The following is a 25971-nucleotide window of genomic DNA, read 5'->3' on the forward strand; positions in this document are numbered from 1 at the left end:
TCAGATTAATGTTGCTTTCACAGCAGCAGGACAAGCACAAATAGTTGTGCTAAACTTACCTGCCCTCAAATGCCCTCAAATTTTGCTTTTCATTTTCTAGGCTGCTGAGACATTGGTCCTATACTTTAACCTGTGACAAATGAACACCATTGCTAGTGCCTCTGTCACTTGAGCTGTCACCCTGGTCTAAGGTCTTCCTTCTAACTAATCCAAAATAAAGACACAGTACCAATTACTGTGTGGGTGTAAAGCCTCAAACTTCTGCTATGACTAAAGCCATATTCAGTACCTAAAAAAGTTTCATCTTCATTACATAAGTCTATTTTTAATTCTGCAAGGCAGGAAGAAGCCTCAATTAGAAGGTTTTGGAATACAATCTATCCACAGTGAAACCATAGTATCCTGTGTTGGTCATCTGAACAGAATGAAAGACCACAAGATACTACTTGGTGAATGGAATGAGAGCAATGGTAATAATATATTCAAACAACATATTAACGGAATATTCCATGTACAGTCATTTCTTATGAAATAGCCAATTATTACTACTAGATATCACTGTAGCACAAAGAAATATAAATTGAACTGGCTAAGAGAGAATGAAAAAAAAAACTCACCAAAAATGTAAAGGGTCAGTTGCCTTATTAAAAAAAAAGAAATAAAACACTCTAAATCACCAATAAAAAAGAAAGCAAATTTAAATATCTCTCACTTTCCCCCTTATACTCCTCAAACTACAAATTATGATAAAAAATAGTTAATACTAAAAAGGTTGTGGAAAGAAAGGAAAACTAAATAATATATTTGGTCAAGCTTTGAATTTGATCCAACCATTCTGGGAAAAATATGGAGGAATTCTATAAAGGTCACTATTCCCTTTGCCCCAATGATCTGACTACTGCACAAATGAACTCTGTGAAATGTATCATAGATAATAAAATATATATTCATAGTAACTCTTTTTGCTCAAGCAAAAAAAACCCAAACAATAAATCCCCCATCCATGCCATGAGGAATGACTGAACAAATGCATCTAATGCAATATTACAGTATAGAAAGCAAATTCAAATGTGAGAATATCAGATAAACATGTGGTGTGATATAGATCAGCTATTTGTGATGTAGAGTGAAAAAAGAATCAAGAAAGCAGTATAAAAATTTCTACTACCATGTAAATGCAAACATATCTAAAAGCAGACAAATTCAGAACTACAATGAAAAATTGTTGTCCCAAAGAACAGAAGATGTAGCACACATCTGTCCTCCCAGTAGAGAGGTATAGAGGGAATATAGTAGAGAGTGTGAAGCTTGCTTGGTCACTTACATATATTTTTTTCTTTGTTACAACAGAAGGTTTGATGTGTGTGGTTGGACATGAATGGGAGAATGACTACAATATTTAAAAAAAATTAGAGGGAAGATGAAGGATTTTGAATCAGAATACCTGTATTCCAGTCTCAGAGACAATATTTCTTAGCTTTGTGAATATGATGAAGTCACTAAATCTCAATTTTCTAATATGTATTAATGGAGATAAGAATCCTTGCCTTCCACAGGAAGTATGAAGTATTCAAAAATATTACAGAAATGTGAGCTTTTATCATTGCTGAATTATTGTGAGGGTATTTAATTAAAGGCTCTAAGAGACACAAGGAGCAAGAGGGGAAGTATTCTTTAGAATATGGAAGAATTTGAATATATGTAGGTCTAAAGAGAATTTAGAGCCAGAATTATCTCATGTGGCTGTCCACATTAACGAATTAACTGGGCAGTAGCCAAATGTGTAAGACCTCTTGGACTATATAGAGGCAACCAATGAAGTTAAATGCCATCTCTAATAGATAATAGATAATAGGTGGCAGCTAGAGAGCTAAACTTGAAGTTAAAAAGACTCATCCTCCCGCATTCAAATCTGGCCTCAGAGCTTTCCTAGCTGTGTGACTCTGGGCAAGTCACTTAACCCTGTTTGTCATAGTTTCTTATCTATAAATGAGCTGGAGAAGGAAACAGCAAGCCACTACAGTATCTCTGCCAAGGAAATCCCAAATGGGGTCACAAAGAGTTAGACTTAAATGAAAACAACAACAACAAAACCATAATATATAATATATAGGGGAAGCCATAGATCTTATACAAAGGATGATATTTAAAGAACTTACTTATGATAGGACTGTTATGTCTAGTACTGAGTTTTTTATTTATGTATGAATTAATATAAAATATGTTTTTAATAAAGCTATTATCTCTAATTGTACAAACTTGACTATAATAAAATAAATCATAAATGCCAGAAAAAGAGATATTTTATGGAAACCATATAGGAAACAAAGTAAAGGATTATAGCAATCTACCATTTGGTATATTTTATGGATAATTTCTGGAAAACAAAATTAAATTATAGCCTTGAAGGGAATTTCATTGTACTGAGGATATAAATATACAATATAATGCAATGCATAACATACATATGTGTATATTCATGTATGTATATGTGTGTATATATACATACACACGTATTTTCAGGATACTGGATTTTTTTGGGAAAAACAAAGAGATGCCATCTATATTGGTGGAGAGAATTTTTTTTATTGATAGTTGATTCAATATGAAACCACCGGTCTGATGATACTTATACATATACAGAATCTATATATTTTATAATTTTATAATACATAGGAACATTGTATTTATGTGCAAATAAATAAGTATAATGTACAGAGAAGTTACTAATCTACACTGGTTTCCTATGTTGATGATATATTTATTTTATCCATGTGGCAAACCAATACAGATTCGCAACTTGTCTGAAACTTATAGTCTTAGAGACTTATCTGAAACCTTGAAACTTTATGTGAATTGCTTATAATCCAATAAGTAATAAGCATCAGTTGGAAGACTTGAAGACAGATCATTCTGACTCCAAAAAAGGCCTTATCCACTATATAACACTACCTGTCCATGAATATATAAACATGAAAATATGTTTAACTGAGGAACAATGAAAAAGCTTTTTTTGCCTAGCTTACAGGAGGTAGGTTAACTTATTCAGTCCATATGATATGTCTATATAAAATAATGTTTTTGTAAGATTATACTGTCTTATGATTTTTAGCTCATCAAAGTTAGATACAATAGAAATTAATTTTAATTTATGGGCATATGATAAAGAAAATAACATAAATAATAATACTGTCATCTTTGTAATTAAATATAATTTTATTTCCCCAAAATAAACACTTTTAATGTAATTACTATTTTTAATTTTTGAAAAAAATCTATTTTTAAACTGACTCCTGTTTAAAACCTAAATCATTCTTTTCTTTGGGATATGAAAAGAGGGTCAAATTAGTATGTACTGAATAACATCAGTCTCTTCACAACAGGAGAATTTCTGGCCTCTTTCTTTGGTGGACTTTGCAAGTATGCCAGTGCTGTTGTTGTTTTAACTTATACAACATAGTTAAATCTAAATGATCTCAAACAAAAAGTATAAAGTATGTGAAACCACAGTTAATGTGTATTAAATTACCTTCAAATGGAGATGGGGGGAGTTTAGGAACTTGGCCATTCTAAGCATGTTAACTATTCTCTAAATAATGCAGTGCTCAAGTGCAGAAGCAAGAGAATTTGTAGGGGAAAACAAATACCTTGAGATGACTTGTCTTTTAAAGTAACTGTCAAGGAGAATTTGCCTCTCTTAACAAAAGCTGCCAATGACTTAAGGGATTCATTTATCCTTAAGGATGCAGTAAGATATGTCATTTTACTATTTAAAATGTTGTCCAGTTAAAATTAGGTCTAATTATCTATCCATGATATACCTATGTGTCTCTCAAGAAGAACAAAGGGATTTGGAATGATTAGATATATTTAGGATTGCAGTCAGGCCTGGGACTTAGAAATAAGATGAACTGAAAAGTATGACCAGTTATACATTATTCATGAACTTAGTACAACCCAGTAAAGAATTAAGTTATAAGCACCCCAAACCATTCAGTATCAGAAATAATTCTGCTTTTGTAAGTCAAACTCCCGCTCAAAACAATGATTTACATGTAATCATGATCATATGCAAAGATTTTCAATCATAATTAATGATTCAAACCACAAAGCTCCCAATTAGTAAAAAGAAGAATTATGATATTTTACTTATGGATTAATTGCTACAATTTTATAGATAATGAAAAACTGTCTCCATTTTTTAAATTATAAAGTGGAAACTAGAGACAATAGTTAGTATTGTCAAATGGACTTAGATTTGTTTTCATACAAGTTAGAGTAGCTTCATGTTGGAGAAAATAGTCCATGACTGGTGTCATATTACCTAACAAAACATTACATAGGTTCCTCCTGAAAGACATCATGAAATTTTCAGGTTAATTATCATAATTTGTTGTTTATGTAAAAAGGACAATTATTATATAAGAACAAAATCTCCACTAGTATTCATTCTATTATTCTTCAGGAAAAACTCAGGACACAGACACACACATGTGTGTATGTATATATGTGTGTGTATATATATGTTTGTATGTATGTATACATAATTAAAGGGTGGGAGTGGGGTCTGAAATGTGGCAAATGACCATTGTATAGTCTTTCATTTTAGTACATTCAAATAAATCTCTTTAATAAATAATGTCATTCTTAACTGACGCCACCAAATATTTCTACCAGTAATCATAAAGCAGCTATATCCACCCTAGGCCTTTCCTTTTTTTTTTTTTACCAGCCAAACAAAACAATTCTTAGTTAACCATGTTTTCTCCTCTCTCTCTTGCCCTGCCTTATTCTCTAAAGACCCAGAAATAGGGAGAATTCTGTCATTTTGCATAGATCTCATGACTTCCTACTGAAGTTTACTTTTAAAAATCCATTAATTTCTATCTGAATTACTTGAGTGTGAGTATACATTCCTTCTTTAGTATTACAATCCAAACAAAACAAAACCAAAAACCCTTAGGTCAACCTTATTGTCTAAGAATTAAATTTATTAGTATTTTTGGGTATGTTTCATATGGCACAACACTGATTGTCACAAGCAAGCAACCTATTATAATAAATCATATGAACATATGAAAAGAGGTGGAAAGCATTTATTGTCCCCATTTCTCAGAAAGGTAAAAATAAGAACAAAGCTACTATATCATTTGTGCAAGACACTGTGTGAGAAAGTGAGTAAAGTAGCATGAGTTGGGCCTTCTGACTTTCTGCTACCTATTCATTTTGTTATGCTTGATTACCTTACAATAAACAGGTGGAAATTGCTTCACATGTGTTTAAAAAAAAGAAAGGAAGAAAAGTCAAATAGTAAAAGATAATGAGTCTTTCAGCTTGATTTATGCCCTGTGGAAGAATTTATTTTTGTCATTAACTTTTTTATTGATTTTCAGCTGTGTCATAAGGATTACAGTGTGTGGATTAATTACAAACATCAGCTTTCAATGGTTACAGACTTATGACAGATTAATCTGGGCTAGATCCATTAGAAACTGAATGTTACATATAACATTCTTCTTTTTTACGTGTATGGGCAGGCTTGAGTATAAAGGCTAATCCATAAAAATGACTCTAAAGGATATTAGCACACACTGAATGAAAAATAACAGTGAATGAGCAAGTCTATCAATCATTTCCTATCATGAATAAAGAAAAGATATAAAAAAGCCAAGAAGATGAATCTGCAAATAGAATATGGTAGAAAAGGTACTGAAAAAAATGGAGGCAAAGTAAGAAATAGAAAACTGCATTAAGGAAGAATGTGGATTAATGAGAACCTATGCATGATGCATTATTACTGTTGTTACTGGCATCTATTTTAAATAAAGAAGCTTATTATTTGATTGGAAAAGTTTCAAAAGTAGACAGTAATGAACATTATATACTATAAGCTATGTCTCAATTTTATGGTAAATAAGAATGTTTTTGTTTCTCAATTATGGTATTTTAGCATATTTCCCTATCACCCCCACTTTTTCACTTTGATTCAGTCTCTGTCTACTGACTGATTCTCTAATGCCTGCAAATATGCTCATGCCTCCTCTGTTCTTAAGAAAAACCTCACTTCATTCTTCCATCCCCACTGTCATATGTCATATACACTTTTTGTGGCTAAACTCTTTGAAAAGTCTACAAAAGGTGCCTCCAAATCCTCTCCTCTTACTCTATTCTTAACTCTCTACAAACTGGCTTCTGACCTCATCATTTGACTAAAGGATCTCTCTCCAAAGTTTTTAATGATCCCTTGCCAAATCCAATCACCTTTTCTCAATCTTCATCCTTCTTCACCTCTCTACAGCCTTTGGCCGAGTCAGTTACCTTCTTGATTCTCTCATCTCTCTAGGCTTTTGAGGCACTACTTTCTTCTGGTTCTCCTCTGACCTATCTGACCACTCCTTGGTCTCCTTTACTGAATCTTTATCCTACTTACACATACTAACCATGGGAATTTTGTCCTGGACCTTCTTCCCTTCTTTGCCTTTCTAAACTACATCACTTGGTGATTTCAGTATCATTTCTATGCTAGTCATTCTCAAATATACTGTACTTATCTTACCCTAACCTCTCTGCTGTCTCCACTCTCACATCTCCAACCACCTATTAGACATCTCAAACTGGATTTCCTATAGATATCTTAAACTCAACATATCCAAAACTGAACTCATTATCTTTTCCTCCAAACCCTCCCCACTTGCAAACTTCCCTTTTACTGTCAAAGGTATGTACCATCATTCTCCCGCTCTGCCCCGCCTCAATTTGTCATCCCCAACTGTTATGCTTTCCCAATTCCCTTTAACATCTGTTGCCAATGCCGATTTCATTTTTGCAACATTTCTTGAATTTGTCAGTTTCATTTCTCTAAATGCCTCCACCCTGGTGCAGGTCAATAACTCCTTACATCTGGATTCTCTTAGTGGATCTGTCTCATCTCTCCCTTCTCCAATCCATCTGCCTATCACCCACCAAAGTGGTTTTCCTAAAGAGCAGGTCTGACTATGTCACTCTTTCTATTAAAAAAATCCCAGTGGTTCCTGATCACCTCCAGAATCAAATATGGGATCCTTTGTTTGATATTCAGTGCCTTTTATAAGGTATCCCTCCCTGCAAATCTTTCCTTTTCTCTTACATCTGAGATTCCCCCACCCTGCCACAAATTCTGTATGATCCATTGACACTCCACTTCTCGCTCTTCCTTGAACAAGTCATTCCAATCCTCTGACTCCTGGCATTTTCACTGACTGACCCCCATGTGTGGAGTGTTCTCCCTCCTCATCTCCTGGTTTCATTCAAGTGCCAGCTCAAGTTCCTGCCTTCTAAAGGAAGCCTTTCCTACTCCCTCTTAATTCTAGTACCTTCCCTCTGTTGATTATTTCCTATTTATTCTTGTTTGCATGTTGTCTGCCTCATTAGAGTCTGAGCTCCTTGAAATCAGGGGTTATCTTTTGCCTTCTTTGTATTCCCAAAATTTAGTGCAGTGGCTGAAGCATACTAGGGACTTAATACTTTTTGTTTTTCAGCCATTTCTCAGTCATGTACAATTCTTTGTGACCCTATCATCTTTTCCTTCTTTAACTCATTTTATAGATGAAGAAACTGAGGTAAACAGGATTAAGTGACTTGTCCAGGGTCATACAGTTAGCAAGTATCTGAGGCCAGGTTTGAACTCAGGAATATGAGTCTTCCAAACTCCAGGCCTGGCATTCTATCCACTATGCCACCTAGCATTTTAAGTACTACTAGTCATTTTTGTAGAACAAAAAAAGATTGTCACATCAAAATATGATTATTCCTTATCTAATAAATTAACTAATTTCTCAAAGATTAAAAAAAGATAATATGGTTAGGTGGCACAATGAATAGAGCACTGGCCCTGGAGTCAAGAGGACCTGAGTTCAAATCTGGACTCAGATACTTAACACTTACTAACAGTGTGATCTTGGATAAGTCACTTAACCCCAACTGCCCTGCCTTCCTCCCTGCAAAAAAAGCAAACAAACTTTTATCTTGCCCTTGCCTTCATTCCTCTTCACCTTAAGCAGCTGATTTATGATGTAAGTTCAGAACAACTAAAAAAGATTTCAATGAGATACTTCTCATATGACATCCTATCTTGTACATTTAAGCAGTTAATAATATGAAATGTTTTTATTTGGACTCCTTTACCATCATAAACCTGATGGGTCACATCTTAACTAAAGAAATTCTCCCAAGTAAATTGGCTAAGAATAGTTCTACCTTTAAAACGTACATTTAAAAACAAACAAACAAACAAAAAGCAACCCCCTATTATCATATAACTGTTAAAAAAGAGAATGATTCACTACCAACAATTAGTGTTTAGAGCATATTAAATGTAGTGCCAAACTGAAAATGCTTTCCAAATTGAATCTAACTTTTATAAGAAGAACAGAAATATCATTGTCTTTATTGTCTCAGTTGGAGTTGTCATACTAAATAGCCAGGGGAGAAGTTTTTTTTTTTTTTTGGTGTAGAAGCTTTGATTTTGGATCATCTATAAAACAGGAAATGAAACATCAAGACAAGATCAGATCAGGTGAACACACACACACACACACACACACACACACACAAAGAAACAGTACTTGGACCTCAATTAGTTACAGGTGATATACGTTAACCTACTTACTTGAGTTGTCTACAATTAATTGTCTCAGTTCCCATAATTTCTTTGTGTTTGAACCTAGACAAAATCAGATAATCTAACTATGTGTCATAAGGTACAGTTCTGTATATGTTAGAATATCTTTGTTTTGCTTGAATATTTATTGTTCAATAAATTGCTACTATTCAATAGAAAGACGAATTTTTTGAAGATAATTCTCCTGAGATCCACCCTGACCAATATCTGTTTAACTTTTCTCATTTTCTTTTGAACTTTTACCTATATTTGTTTCATTCTTATTAATATATAGGCCCTTTAAAGGTAGAGTGTGTTTAATATTTCATCTTTGCATTCCCTTTCTCTAGTACTGTGCCTTGTCCTTAAGAAGTATTTAAGAAGTGATTGTTGTATAAATAAATGTATGAATTAAGTAAAATTTTCGACCCTCTGTAATACATTCTTCTCATTGTCCTGACTATCATCTCAGATGTGTCTTTGGAGTTTTGACTTTATTTACTCACCGTAATATTTGTTCAAGCATCAGATGCCTTTAAAGGAACCAGATGAAATAGAGAGTTTTGTAGTATTGCTTCCATTCTTGGCTTGATTCAGGCCTTATGGAAGCACCTGGAACTTAGCCCAGGTAATTAGGTTTACTGATGGTTTACTCAAGAGGGCTTCTAAGCTCCCCTCAATCTATCTATTCGCTATGGAATTACATGATCAAATACAATATAATACTGGACTTCTATATTACACTGTTCCCTTAAAATTCCACTCTGAATATTCTTACTCAGGATTCTAAAACTGTTACATTTTTTTCATTCACATCAAATCCTGTGAAACTTTTTTCCATACCTTCCTTCAGTTCACCATGAACTGAAAATCCAAGAAAAATATTCGTCCAACATACTTTAAGCCTTCTTCAATTTCTCTTGACGTTATTAGGATACCAGTAGCACACAGAGGCTGTCCATTTGCTATCTATTGCCCTTGCCAAATGACTAACCCAGCCTTTTCTATCATATATTTATTTGAAGACATAAATGTCTTCAGTTCTTCATAGTTTCTCATTTTTATGTGCTGCAATCTGGTACTACAGGACAGCTAAGATGCTCACTGGATAGAATGCTGGGCCTGGAATCAGGAAGTCTCATCTTCCCATGTTCAAATCTGGCCTCAGACACTTACTAGTTGTGTGACCCTGGGCAAGTCTCTTAACCCTGTTTGCCTCAGTTCTTCATCTGTAAAATGACTTGGAGAAGAAAATGGCAAACCACTCAAATACTTTACCAAGAAAACCCCAAATGGGCTCTTGAAGAGTCAGACACTACTGAAAAGGGACTGCACAATCTTGTATTATAAGGTAGGTCTTTAAATCAGGGAGCAATTTTGGAATCATTAAAAGAATGTCATAATTTTTTTCTTTGGGGAATCTACTTTGTTTCCTTCCTTCTATTTCATTATGGACCCAATTTAATGTCCATTTGTAATGTCTATCAAAGATTTATATTTTTAGAACTGAGATCCACAGGTTATCACAGATTGATTTCATACATATATTTTGGGGGGCCAGACAATTATGGGAATTTGTTTGATTATGCATATTTGTTATAAATATTCCATTTTTTCTTTTTCCCAATGGAATGTGGGAGAATAAATTAAAAATAGAGTAGAAATGAGAAATCCATTCTTTGAAAATGTTGCATATTATACTCTAGACAATAAAAATTTTCATCCATATCTATTTTCTCCTGTGTAGATAAACTTAACTCAGTAGGTCTAGATTGAGATCTAAATCACTAATAATTACACTTACCATTGATAATTTTAGACAAACTAGGAAAAGAAGTATAGCCCATATTCATATCAATAAGGTAATTTTTATGAGTGCTTCTCTGTGTTTCCCTTTAAATCATGTGGTATTCAGGAGGAGTTCTTTGGGATACATTATTATCCTTTGCTTCTTCATTTCAACCCAGAGTGAACAAAAACAAAAACCTAGCTAGTGTCAAGGGCTCTGTCAGGTAGTTATAAGGTGTGCACGAACTTCATGGCTTCTTTGACCTCATATGCACCATCAATCGTTTTTAAAGAAATCTGGTTCCGGGACTAATTCTACTAAAATTTGTATAACTATTATTTAAGCTACTTAAACTTTTTGCCTCAGATCTAGGGATAATAAGATGCATCTCAATTCAAGTAATTTGGATGTTAGAAGCAGAGTTGTAACCAGTACAAAGTAACCACAGCTTTGGCCCAGGGTCCTGACATGATGGTTTCTGTGAAACCTTTTAATCCTGGATGCATTTTTGCTACTTCCATGCTGCATCTGATCAAGGAACGGTGACACGAACTACTCTTAAGGTAAATTGGGTTATTTTGCCTACCCTGCCACTATCCCAAGCACCACTATTTCATCAGATCATGGTGACTTACCCATATATTCCTTAACACACAGAAAACCCAGGATCATAATGATGTCATTATATACAAGTTTCAAGGTTTAGCATGGCCTTTGTCTTACCTTCCACTCTCTCTCTTTGCTCTAGATGTCAGAATTGTGAAGTTACAGACATAGTTGGGAGATTAATATTAAACACTTTTAGAAACCAATATAAAAATGACAAGGGTTATACTGTAGGGCAAAATTCTACCAATGAGTAATTGCCCAAGAGGCATAAATTACATTAGTCTATGTATTAATAAATACATGTCAGTCAAAAGACTATCTCAGGCAAAAAACATGCATACAAGTTAAAGTAAATGCCTTATCTAATTTACACCCATGAAATTGAATGTGACTCTACAAACGCTAGGGACATACAGGATTGGGCAGTCTCAGTTCTGGTCATGACAGAGTGGTGCAATTAAAAGAACTCTGACATTGGAATCACAAGACTTGACTTTGAACCCCATCCATATTTCTCACTCTATGATCTTGGACAAGTTGTTTCACTTCACTGGTCCTTGATTTACTTATTTGTAAAATGAAGATGTTGGATGTTTACAGTCTCTTGCAGATCTCATGTTCTATGACTCTTATTTTAGAGTCCTTCAAGATTTACTTTGGTCCTAGGTTAGACCCAGAATCTCATTAGCTCTACATCTCTTACTAACTAGCTCTGTGATTTATCAGTTCACTTTAATTCTGCTTCTTCAACTTAAAAATGATGTTAGTCAAAATTCCTCCAAGTTTCCTTCTACCTCTCAATTTCTATGATTCTGATTTTATGCCTAGTCCTTCAAGAATTACTCTGGTCCTATGCCATACCCAGAATCAAATACAGTCCATAGTAAAAACTAGTTAGTTCTTTCATATCCTGGGAATTCTAATCTGGAGATTTTTCTTTCCTCTAGTCTCACATCTCCAACTGCTAACTTAACATATCAAACTGGATATCACATATGCATCATTATCTTTGCCCCTAACACCTGTCCTCTTCCTAACTTCCTTATTAATCTTGCTGGTAAGACCATCCTCCCAGTTACCCAGACTCACAATCTAGGTGTTATCCTTGAATCCTCACTCTCTCTTACTCCATATCCAACTTTTGACATATCTTGTCAATTGTATTTTTCTAATAGTGTTTGTATACACCTCCTTCTCTCCTCTGACATTGCCTTTACCCTGATGTAGTAGTCCCTATTCACTTCATGCCTAGACTAGTGAAATAGCCTTATGGTTGTCTTCCTTGTCCCAAGTTTCTCCCTATTCCACTTAGCTGTTGACGTTATCTTAACTTCTCCCACCCCCAAGCACAGACATACACTCAGTTAACTTAAGGTGATCTCTGTCAAATATAAATTAACTATTTGTTTTTTCCCCTTTTTTTGGAGGGGAGGAGTGGGGCAAGGTAATTGGGCTTAAGTGACTTGTCCAAGGTCACACAGCTAGTTAAGTGTCAAGTGTCTGGCGCCGGATTTGAACTTAGGTTCTCCTGATTCCTGGGCCAGTGCTCTATTCACTGCGCCACCCAGCTGCCCCTCTTTTTGGCTTTTAAATCTGTTCATAATCTGGTCCTTTAACTACCTCCCTTTGTCTTTTTACAAAAATCCCACTGACTCCGGCCTCCTGATCGTTCCTTATACAAGACCCTCCATGTCTCAACTCTGTATATTTTCCTTGGTTGTCCAGCAAGTCTGTAATATTTTCCCTCTTCTCTTCCTTCTCCATCTCATGGTTTCATTCAAGTCTCAGCCAAAATTCTACTTTCTGCAGGAAGTATTTCCCAGTCCTCAAAGTCAGTGTCTTTCTTCTGAGAATATCCCTAATTAATCCTGGTTTTGGCTTGTTCTATATAGTTGTTCGGATATTGTATCTGCCATTAGATTGTGAGTTAAATGAGGACAGGGACTATTTTTACCTATCTTTGCATCCCTAATCAACCACGCAGTTCCTGGAACATAGTAGGTACTTAATAAATGCTTGCTGACTTGAGGATGGCAAAAATATGGAAAGACAGATCTTCTAGTACCAATGCTTTTCTGCAAGTCTGAATAGATTGAAACCTTCAGGAAGACTCTAGAACTATCCTTTTTTAAACTTTAGAATGAGAAGTTCAGATGATCTAATGCTGACATTTCTTGGAGAGGGAAAACTTACTCTGGCAGTCATTGGATAGCAAAGTCAAAAAGACATTAAATCCTGAGAAAATCAATATTGATCCTGTATCATTTTCTTATTGATCCCATTTACAAGAAATTGATTTTGTCCTGTAATTGCTTAAATCATGGTTCTTTGTCTCTGAACTAAGTTCAAAGTTCCTGCAGCCTGTAATGGCTTAAATTTTAAAAATCCATCTGTTCTTGACTTGAGGAATTTTGCTAACCTTGGGAAATGTGTATGAACAAAAAGGGAGCCGGGTCTTATTTCTTCACACCACCAAGCTATCCTTCAAGGATATCTGGTTTGCTTTCAAAAAGTCTGGACCACTATCTTGCACCTGAACTGAAACAAAGAAAGTTTCCTATTTTTATGAGACAACAAAGGGGGTGGACGTAGGGGTGGGAGAGGGTTATTGCTAGCCTCGATTACCAAACTTCCAAACAATCATATTGTTCCCTGAACCTCAGTTCTGTAACAATCATATTGCCTTTAGCCCCATGATATCATCGACCCTATTCTTTTCTTTGTTCTGTATTCCCCAAAAACTGTATGAGGAAAACTGTCCTTTAGCTCAGAGCCTTTGGCATTAATGGAGGTGAGTCATTGGTCCATTTATTGACAGGTAGCATGCCCTCCTAATATCTTACTTGGAAATCTGCCTCACCCTACCCTTTTGTTAAAACTCAATCACAGTAAATACCACCTGGACAAAAGTAATATGACAATCTAGGTTTTCCCATTTATTTACCATGAAACTGAAGAATAAAAAATTTAATAGTGATTGGAACAGCAGAGGACACAAGATGGCACCATGTATATTTTATGCTAATTTTCTATTTTGTTAGGGCCAATGATTTTTGCTAACATACTTTAAAAACCTGGTTCATCCTCTTAACTATAAATATCAGGAAGGGAAATCATTGTTGGATGAAAAGTACTTTTCAGGGAAAATAAAATCACTGCTTGTTAGACTATGTAGCTTTAAATAATTATTATTCTGAGATCATCCTCACAGGAACATTTAGGAAGGGAAAAAACTAAGCTGGTTTTAGGATTCCTGAAAGGATTCATGTAACACATTAGAGAAACTTGTAAAAAACCAGTTAGGAGCCAACACACATATTTTAAGAATAAGGTGCTGCCTGAAAACGACCACTGATGACCACTCATACTATGGGATTCTCAAATTGTTATTTCATTATTCATATGCAATTAATTGGGTTCCATCTCTTGATGTGTGTCTCAGAGGAAACAAATTATCTGGTGGAAAACCAGAAGATTTGTAATGGCCTTATCTCAAGTCATTAGATATATTCAGAAGTGGCTGTGGGCTCTAAGTTCAATACCTGCAGTTTCCTTGAAAATGTAAACTACATGCAATGACTTCATCTGCCTTATGTGGCATTAATCAGGGGCTACGTTTGAGTGTGTACAGTTTCTTTTTTAAACTGTGTGTAGATTTCTAGCTGGTGAAAGTGAGGGAGGGAAAGAAAGAGGTCAGAATTGACAGCAACACTGAATCAGCGCATCTCATGCCAATGAAGTAATGAAAACCAGCACTGTTCTTACAAGGCAATAATGAATATAAATGGACAAAAGACATTGAATAGCTAGCTACTGGGAAGAAAAGAATGAGGCATCCAGTTCAAGAAAGAACCTTTTTCTGCTATCACAGATAGCTTTGTGAACTGGTTAAATTAGGAAGGCCTGTAACAATTTCATGCTTTAAGAGAAAATTTTGAAAGACAGCTCTCACATTTTTAGGGCCTCAGGTTTAATAAAGGGAGATGCACTTGTTGTTGTAGTTTAATGGGAGATATGCAGAGAGGTACTTTAATTATTTATGTCTTATCTCTAGATTATTTGATAGTATACCTTTGATATAGTGAGGGTCTTGTTTTTAGTATCTTAGATTAACTTAAAGACCTCAAAACTCAAGGAGATCTTGTTTGGGGAAGTAAAAAATAAAGTATATTTGGATTAGGGATGTTAAAAGATTTATAGATTAAAAATATTTTTAGAAAAATTAACATTAGTAGGCAGGTGAATTAACAGAGGTGATCTTACGGTGATCTTATGGGGGGGTTTCTTTGAATTAAATGTTTGGTCAATTTCTCTGATGCTAATTTATACATATGTGTATATAGATGTATATACATATATTATACATACACACCTTTGCATATATATGAAATTGGATTAGCTGCACTAAGTTGGAGGCATGTCTTTATTACTAATTTGATAAATTTAGCTATATCTACCTTTGCACAATGGAAATCATGGCTAAAGAAAGGGATACAGAAAAGAAAATGCTTTCCTTTTGACAATCATGTGCTAAGGACACTTACATTTAAAAGTAATTGGTGGAAATTCTGTACCAGTTATGTGACAACAGATTAAAAGGATTTCTGCCTGTCACTAAGAGCTATTCCATGGATTTGGTATACTGTACATAGCCATCTGTTCAAAACTCAATAGACAAAATCCTGTTCTATTTCTGAAAATGTTTTGACTATAATAGTATATCTTGCTAAAATAAAAAAGTCTTTGGAATCTTCAAGATTCATTAGCAAAATTTAAATAAACTCTAACTTTTAACATAAAGTATAATGTTATAGTTGTTTGTGCTTTGGTTTACATGTTAATCTATATAAAACCAACACTCTTATGTTCCTTTGTATTGCAAAAATATGAATATGACTCATCATTCTAAACTTTAATATCAGCATCATAACCTCTTACTTAACTAAAATAATTGGAAAAGGGATAATTCAATATTCTCCTTAACTTTGGTTCTGTAGATAATACATGAAAATAATTAGAATGTGGGAAAATATATTTAACTTTTAAATATATCATATGCATGTTTTAGCCTATACAATGGCTGAGTCTCTTAATAACATGCAAAAGTTTTTAGAATTCATTTGATCATTGCACTTGGCATTTGCAGGTGTGTTTTAGTAAAGGAATTTAGAAAATACTTCATTAGTTCCTTCAAAATTATCTTAACTAAAAAAGAATGGAGAATATAACTTGGTTGTTTATGTGTGTATACATATACACACAGTGGTTTAAAGAAAAAAAAGTTTTTCTTTTTTTTCCCCAAAGAACAATGAAAAATTCAACCCATCCAGCATAGTCTGTCTCTTGAACTAACCTTGTAGTCAGATTCCAGGATCCTCAGTTAAATTAGACACACACACACACACACACACACACACACACACACACATATGTATTGTTTAAGTATAAAACAAAATGTCAGTTATATTACTGAATAGCAATCTTGCTTATAAAGTTAGGTCTGATTAGCTTTTAAAACAGCAATAATAATAATAATAAGAGGGGAAATTAAGAAAAACCTTAACAGGAAATCAGATTTAATCTAAACAGGATCTAGGCAATTATAATGAAATTCATGTAGTGTTTTTAATAGCAATACTAGACAGTAAACCTATTATCTCAAATAGTATAATTACCTCCTTTATACTAAATATTCTCTGCTGTTTTCAAAAGGATCTGCAGACAAGCTAATGTTCTGTACTTATGTGAAGCCTGGTATCTGTAATAACCATAGGTCAATTTATTTCAAGCCAATATTCCAAGTGCTCACATTGTCAAAATACCTGCATTACAATTCTCTTCCAGTTGTTGTTTTTAATTAGGAGACTCTCTTCAATGGGGAAAAAAATTCCAAAGGGAATTGGGGAAGTTTATTTTAAAGAGTATAAACAACAAAAGCTCCTTGCTTCCTGTATATGATATTTCCAATTTGTCCTAAAGTCTTATGCACTGAAAATAATGTATTGCTAATTATTGGCAGTGAAAACTTCTGTGAATTATGAGATTGCATTGAGATGAAAACTGCTTAAATGTCTACTAGAGCTGCTAAGTGTTATATTTTTTACTGTTTAACAGTTTGTAAGAAAAATATAACTCATTTATTGGAAACAGGTAACATTTCTACTTTAGCAAAAACTTTAAGTTGTATAGAAGAGATTTATGTGATAGACTTTACCTTCACAATCAGAAACCACCATTCTGAGGAGAAAAATGGCCCCTGGGATTTTCATCCAAACATTCAGTAGGCCCTGCCATTGGCACCACCTCACTTCCCACGTACAAGCTATCACTTTCTATCTTTCCTCTCTTTCACAACCTCTTAGAATGCAGTTATGCTAGTAGCCTCAACTGCCTCACCTCCCACTCCTCAATTCTGTGCCATATGGATTGCAATCTCATCTCTTCACTGAAGCTGCTTTTTGTAAGATTACCAAGGTTTTCTTAATTGTTAAATCTGAAAGTTTCTATGTCCTTCCCTCCCTTCGATTCCCGCCCCCCCACCCCCGGCCAATCTTCATACTCCTTGATCTTTCTGCTGCTTTTGATATTGACAACCATCCTCCTGGACGTTCTCTTTTCTAGCTCAGCTTTCATGACACTGCTGTCTCCTTGTTCTCTTCCTACCTGTCTGATTTCTCCTCAGTTTCCTTTGCTGGATCATCATCTATCTCTTGCCTCATATACACGAGTATAAAAGCCAAGGCTCTGAATTGGACCTATTCTCTCATGAACTGCAAACCAAGAAGCTGCTACAATTAATGGAAAATCCATCAACTCCCAAGGTGTCAAATATTATCCCTAAGCCATGACTTCTAAATCAATAAACAAGCTTTAATCTCTCTCCAGAACTACAGTCATGAATTAACAATTGTCTGATTGATATCTCCATCTTGATGTCACATAGGTATCTAAATAATAACACAGCCAATGAAAGTGATTTTCCCAACATCCCTATTTCTTTTGAGAGCACTATCTTTTATTTCAGTGTCATAACTGAAAATGCAGAATCAATTCTTCATTCACCCTACAATCTATACTATCCAATCTTTTACCATATATTGCCAATTCTGAATCTATAATAGATTAACTGTAGGTCTATTCTAGTTTATAATATTGCATGAGGTTTAAAAATTCATGATGGCTCTTGAAAAAGGTAGGGCAGTACAGGAAGAGGTATTACTTAATATTAATTTGAGGATCATATTATCTATCAAGACAGAAAACACACACAGAGTTTGTGCAATTAATTCTTTTTGAGCAGAGTTGTAAATTGTTATAATAAACATCAATTAACTGATTCTGCCAATCATTAGTGCTTACCTTCATGCCCAAAATTTACTATGCATCTATTTTTTCATGTACATTCAATTAACATCATTGAACATATTCAATCCCCCAGTAGAATGACCTACTGGGTGCATAAGCATATTTTATTTTTGTCTTTGTGTCACTGACAATTAATATAATGCCAGACACAGACTAAGTATATAATGAAGGCATATTAATTCATCAAACTGTATGTAGTGATACAGAGAAACACCATTGAACTAGGACTATAGTCTACATTCTACAGTAGAAAGTAGAGGAAAGGAGGTAAGAAGGGGAAAAAGGGAAGGAAGAAGTCAGAAAGGGAGGAAGAAAGGAAGGAAGCCACCAAAGGCAGGAGTAGCAGAACAGCAGCCTCATCTTTGCTTGTTTCTTATTTATGAATTCATATGGTGTTGTATTGTCAAATACCAGCAGTGTTTTAAAGAACTTAACCCTTGGTTTTTATGATTTTTTTGTTACTTTTTGTTTGTGGTTACTAAGTTTATAATAAAAACAAAATGTATAACTTGATATAATGTGACACAGCTCATTTTATATATGAGAAAACTAGAGCTGGAGAATGACGTGCACAATTTTATAGAGATAGTAAATAAGAGTTGGGATTCAAACACTGGACCTCTCACTCCAAATATAATATTATTTCTAATTAAATTCCAAACCACTGAAATTGAATTTTAGGTTTTCAACAGGCATGGTATCTAAGTTTATTTATTAAAATTGAATAATTTGCACACATCCATATTTTTTTTTTCTTTTTGGAGGGGGGAAGGTAGGGCAATTGGGGTTGTGACTTGCCCAAGGTCACACGGCTAGGTTTTGTGGTAAATGTCTGAAGTCACATTTGAACTCAGGCCCTCCTGACTCCAGGACTGGTGCTCTATTCACTGTGACCACCCAGCCATATAATTTGAGACAAAACACTCCAAAAAACTACTTGGCGTATTACTGAAAATATTTAACTCTTCAAATCTTCTTTTATGCTCCAAATAACAATATATGCAAGTCTATGTGAGGTCAATTTAGAACTTTCAATTTACAAAGTAAATATAGTTATACTAAATTAGAAGAAAATATAGAAATCAATATTGGGTATTCTGATAAGGAAAACAGTAAATTTAATATACTGTATACACCTGTAACCACATAATATCTAATAAAGACTCCATTTAGAGTATGGTCTTGGGAGAAAACAAAATCTAAAATGTGCCTTTAATGTTTAACTTCAAAACAAAGTTATAGTGTTGACTCTTAGAAACTGCCAATCAGCTTTTGATTCTTGATAGCTTAAAATGTGTTCTATGAAGTCCAAATTCATGAACTTCTATTTCAAAATAATCAATTCTCCTTTAATAAAGTCTGATATTCCAACTTGATCAGTAAGGCTCATCACTTTATTTCTAGGTGTACTTCAAGCTTGCTGGCTTCCACAACTATACAAATGAAACCTTTGCACATTTCCTATTTTTAAAGATGATGACTAAGCAAATAAAGACTGCCAGTCATCCAAATATCTCAAGTTGTATATCAGTCACCTGATTGGCTTCATGGAGGAAATGACAATGAGTTGGGCTAGATGAGAATAGAATTCATTAGGAAAAAAAATATATAAGCAAAGGCACAAAGATGAAAATAACTTTTTTGTTAAGTATTTTGCCTTCATGTGAATGATTTTTGATCCTAATATTATTTTTAAAAGAACAGTAAAAGAACAACAGGAGATTCTCTAAGTTGCAGAGAAGTTACTACAGTGGGTAGAGAGAATTCTTTATAAAGTCCCATGGAATCAAGATCCCATAGATCCCAGTCTCCTCAAACAATCAATCAATCAATCAATAACATACTCTGATTGGTCTGTTTCCATGACACTTTAATGTGTGGAGATATCTAGGAATCCATGTATATGTATATCAAATTTTTTTTGGTAAATTTTCATTTAGAGATACTGTTCTGGAAATCTATGTATATAAAATGGAATAAGGAAAGCTACTAGACTTGTATTTTTAAAAATCAAGTTAGTAGACTTCTGTGCTCTGAATTTTTGACAATATTATTGAAAAATAATATTTAATTTAAATGAAGTAAAAAAAAACCTGTTTCCACTTTTAGAATATAATAAAATGCCTCTAATCAGTTTGAGACATTTATTGGCACTAGTACAAAAAGTAAAAGGAATTATATTGAACCAACAAAATCTGAAGAACCTCAGAAATCTTAATTTCCAATATTTTCCTAAAACAAACCATTACCACAGTAAGCTACGATGATTATACTTAGGAGCTTACATAAAATTTCATTCAGAAATAGTCAAGAAGAAGTTATCACTGTTCTGATTAATCAATATGGCAAAGTGGTGTGGAGAGGATTTTGTACTTGTGTCTGTAATAGAGAAGAAAAAGGAATAAGCATTTTTATAGTGTCTACTATGAGCCAGGAGTTTTGCCAAGTACTTTTAGAAATATTATTTCATTGGTTCCTCATAACAACTATGAGAAGTAGATACTATCCCCTTTTTACAGCTGAGGAAACTGAGGCAAAAAGAGATTAAACGACTACATTCTACAATAGAAAGCAGAATAAGTGAGGAAAGGAGGGAAGAAGGGTCACACATCTAGTTAATGTATGAGGCTGGATTTGAACTCAGGATTTCTTGACTTGATTTCCAGGCCAAGCATTCTATCCATAGAGCCACTAGGTTCAGTAATAGGGAAATTTTGTTTCTGAAACATAGCTAGCTCTCTGATCATAGTCACGTCATTCACCTTTGACCACCTCTATCCTAATGTGTAAAATCAATAAAATATGTCCCTCCTGATGTTGTTGTGAGACTCCAGTAAGATCATATACATAACATGCTCCACAAAGCTTGAAGAGCTCTAAAATGTCAGACGAGAAATAGTAAAAATAAGGGTTATAATTAGAGGTGGAGCAACTGGGGCTTTGGCCCAGGGTGCCAAATTTAGAGGGCACTGACAAAACTTGGAGGCCTTCAGCAATATAGAAATAATACAGTGTAGAACCTTGTTAGCAAAATAATTTGTTAAACTGGGAAGATAGTTGATTACAAATTGGGGTAAGCTCTTTACCTACTTCACCTGTACCTTTCTCACATTTCATTTTTGGTTTACCATTGGTATCTCAAGTTCTTTATCTGCTTCTGGGAGTCAGCCTTCCACTACCCTTCTCCTGTCTATCTACTGGAGGGGCCCTTTGTGCCCTTGGTCTCTGGCATGGATTGCGGTCATGGCCTCAGGTACAAAAATAAAAAAGTATTAACCACACTGAATAGATGACTACTCCCACAGGAGCAGTGGAAACCACTGAAGCCAAGTATTATATTACTCCTAAAAGAGAAGGCCAAGGAGAGCAGCCGCTCAGTTAGTGGGATTCTTCTCACTAAGCATTTTGAGAGCTACACCTTTACACATTTACTGAATCCTTCAGTTATTATTTCATTTGTTGTTTAATTATTCAGTTGTGTCTGACTCTCTTTGACCTTATGGACCACAGCATGCCTATACTGTCCATTAGGTTTTCTTGGCAAAGATAATGGAGTGGTTTGCCATTTCCTTTTCCAGTGGATTAAGGGAAACAGAAGTTTAGCGACTTTCCCAGGGTCACACAACTAGTAAGCATCTGAGGCCTAACTCAAACTCAAGTCTTCCTGAATCCAGGCCCAGTGCTTTATCCAGTATACCACCAATGGACTATGCTGGATGGGCAATGGGTCTGATAGAGTATATTGATTCTTATGTTTTTATCATATTATTGAAGCATATTCTTTTGAGAATATATACACTATAACAGGACAAAACATACTTTTATTGCCATACTTTCTCTATACATCCAATTTTGAATGTTAAGTATTCTTATGAAAACAAAAAGAGTACTCACAATTTCCAAATAATATAAAAATACATCCTTTGCTTCAATTTCTAATTAGCAACTAAATATCCTTCTTCTTAAATTGATATGGATGTTTAGGCAACATTGATCTTTTTGATATTATTTCCCTGACAGCTATACCAAGAGAAATGCACACTTACCTTTTATAAATTTTTGGATCATACACAGAAAAAATTATAAAATATATATTCTCTATTAAGATGGATGCTTCAATTTCTAATTAGCAATTAAATATCCTTCTTCTTAAATTGATATGGGTGTTTAGGCAACTTTGATCTTTTTGATATTATTTCCCTGACAGCTATATCAAAGGAAATGCACACTTAACTTTTATAAATTTTTGGATCATACACAGAAAAAAATTATAAAATATATATTCTCTATTAAGATGGCTGGGAGTATGGGGGCCTAGAGTCAGGAAAATTCCTATTCCTGAGTTCAAATGTGGCCTCAGACACTTACTAACTGCGTGACCCTGGGCAAGTCACTTAACCCTGTTTGCTTCAGTTTCTTCATCTATAAAATGAACTAGAGAAGAAAATGGCAAATCACTCCAGTATCTTTACCAAGAAAACTCCAAATGGGGTCACAAAGAGTCAGACTGAAAAACTACTGAACAGCAAACTAAAATGACTATTCTTATGAGCTGAAAAGATAATAGCATCTTACAAGGTGCACGTTCTAATAAGTAAACAGTTCTGTTTTCTAGCTTGACAAAAATTTGCAGTTTTATGCCCCTATATAGATGATGAGAGGAATGATGTCAATTTCTGGATAATTTGAGACAAATAAAAATTTAAATCGATTACCTGGATATCTGGATACTTCACAAGAAAATATATGTATATGTATTTTGCCCCTTTGGTTTAATTTTGTTTTACTTTGTTTCAAATATCCAAATAATTGCTTTCTCTACTTTGTATAGACATTGTCATTTTGTTGCTAAATAAAAGTCTACCATCATGATCATTAAAGCCTAAGTATAACATTCTAAGTTGAATGGCACGTCCTCAAGCTAAACACATTTGCCTTTTATTTCTTAAATAAGACCAATTCATATCATGATATAAAATGGCATTCCTCCCCACCCGGCCCAGCATTCCTACTTCATTTTTGCATTCATGTCTAACTTCCCTTTAGGTTGGCATACTCTGTATTTGAGCTGGCACTAATCGATCAGTACGCTCCTACGTCAGCTGTTCAAGCAGCAGCTAACCAGGCAGCCACAACAAACACAAATCTGCCAGCTCCTAATGTGTGTCCCTGCCTGTTATTCAGTGGCTGTTTGCAAGGACTTTATATGTAGACCACGTAGCTCTTAGAAAGCTCAGTGCTCAGATTTCAAACAGAAAGCTTATTAGGCACAGAAGTCCTACAAATTAAATCATAATAAGGAGCTGCTCGAAATAGTTTAGGAAGACAGTGCATGGAAATGTATTTTTACACTCAAAATCTAATGTTTTCTTATAAGGGAACATTGGTGTGGCAAATGATAACAGTCTGGAGAGGAGCCCTGAGCATTACATCAATTCATTGCTGTTATCATTTACTTACAATAGTAGTACCAAGCCTGTCTCATCTTAATTTAATTCTTAGATATTTTCCCTTGAGTTTACTGAGAGACAATAGGACACAATTTCCTTTTTTCATCCCCAATAAGCACACTTAATAAAAATGCAATTAAGTTCACTCAAGTTTATTTGAATGCATCTGCCTACAATCTCTTATTAAATCAAAAAGTATATTTGTTCAAATGGGGGAAGGGAAAAAAAATCAGTACTTACTGGATCTAGTATGTATGTCACAGCAGATAGTATGCATGTCACACACAGAAAGTCAGATAACTCCTGATTTGAAGTTAGGAAAGTTTTGTTCAAAGTCTGTCCTTGACAACTACTAAATGTGCCATGTAGCTTCTTGATGTCCTCAGCCACCCCAGTACAACAAATCTGCCTCTAGGGAGAAAGTTTCTGCAGCAGGAGATCCTAAACTGATAAAACTACAATTTGGACAAAATATATGTGTGTGTGTATGCATCCACATATATATGTATAATATGCAACTACATAACCATATACATATGCATGTAGAGACATACACCAAACTTCAGTACTATCTACTATCCCTTTTATTAAAGTTTCATATTTCCACTCTTACTGCACAATAAAGACTTCCTTTCTACCTTACAAATTGTCGATAAAAAGATGATTGATTAATAGAGAATATATTCATCAAGCAAAATGGAAATTTGGCATTGACTTAGTAGGATTATCACTACAAGTTAGAAAAGCCCAATTGTGCTTTCGGATAAGGCAATAAAAATTTTTGGACTACATTTTATACATATATATTCTTTGGGTTTGTGTGTGTATGTACATGTGTACGGCACACATATACATACATATAAGGAATATTTATTTCCTACACTGATAAAATCATAGATTTACAACAAATCAAAAGATAGATAGTCAATAAACATTTATTTTAAGTACCAACTATATGCCAGATATTGTGTTAAGTGCTAGGGATACAAAAACTGTTACAGTTCCAATGGGGGAGAAAATGTACAGATAGCTATGCCAAACAAGCTGAATACAGGATAAATAACAGATAATCAACAAAGGGAAGGCAATAGAATTAAGAGAGTTTGGGAAAGGCTTCCTGTAGAAGGTGAAATTTAGCTTAGGACTTGAAGGAAACCAGGAGGTGGAGATGAGGAGGGAGACATGGGGGACACAGAGAGAAAGTGTCTAGAGTTTGGGGGAGGGGAGAAATGTCTTATTCAAAGACTAGCCAGGAGGACAGTGTCATCCCATCACAGAGGGCTTGGCCAAAGGATAGAGTGGTGGGGTGTAAAGTCCATAAAGGTCAGGGGAGGCTTTGAACACCAAAAAGAGGATTTTATAGTCTTATAATTAGTCCTAGAGGTGATAGCAGGTCACTGAAATTTATGAAGCACTTTATGCAATCTGACACATTCCGATCCAGACTTTAAGAAGATTACTTCAACAACTGAGTGGAGTGGGGAGTAATTTGTGATAAGGAGACCAACAAGTAATTTTTTGCAATAGTCTATCTAGGCGTGAGGTCATGCTCATAGGGCTGGATAAGTAGATAAGAGAATTAGGAGCCTAGAAATGATAACTGAATCCATGGGAGCTGATGAGATCACCAAGTGAAATTGTATAGAGGGAGAAGAGGGCTCAGGATAGGGCCCTGTGGGACATTCACATTTAAAATGAATGACTTGGATAAAGATCCAGGAAAGGAGACAAAAAGGAATGACAGTTGGATGCCAAATTTCAGTTTGACTCAAGATATTTATTGTTCATTAACCAGTCACTTTATAAAGGGCAATTTTGTAAACTGGTCAGGAACACTGAGAATAGAATTATAAAATTATAAATAAAGGCTTAGTAGCTAAAATCTAAGTATGGAGACTTTGGTCATGAATATTTAGGCTCATGCCTAATATTGAACTACTCAATTAATTCTTTTGAGTCTCAATATTTTCATGTTTATAATGAGCATTGTATCTTACCCCTAATCAGTCTCATGGGGATGTGACATTAAAAGTCAAATGAAATGATTTTTATTAAAACATTTTCAATTATTCAAAAGAAGTACTGATATTCATTCATATTTTTAAAAATATTTCTGTATA

The 25971-nt window shown here is 34.5% G+C and overlaps 1 protein-coding gene across 3 annotated transcripts in view; it reads right to left on the reverse strand.

The window, feature by feature from the left end:
- PCDH7 (protocadherin 7) overlaps positions 1–25971 on the reverse strand; it is a 496511-nt gene that overhangs the window by 20273 nt on the left and 450267 nt on the right. The window lies entirely within an intron of this gene.

The sequence above is a fragment of the Petaurus breviceps genome, unplaced genomic scaffold (assembly GCF_028583685.1).
Source record: "Petaurus breviceps papuanus isolate PSGF00001 unplaced genomic scaffold, PetGlider_PUasm1.0 140, whole genome shotgun sequence".
NCBI lineage: Eukaryota > Metazoa > Chordata > Mammalia > Diprotodontia > Petauridae > Petaurus > Petaurus breviceps.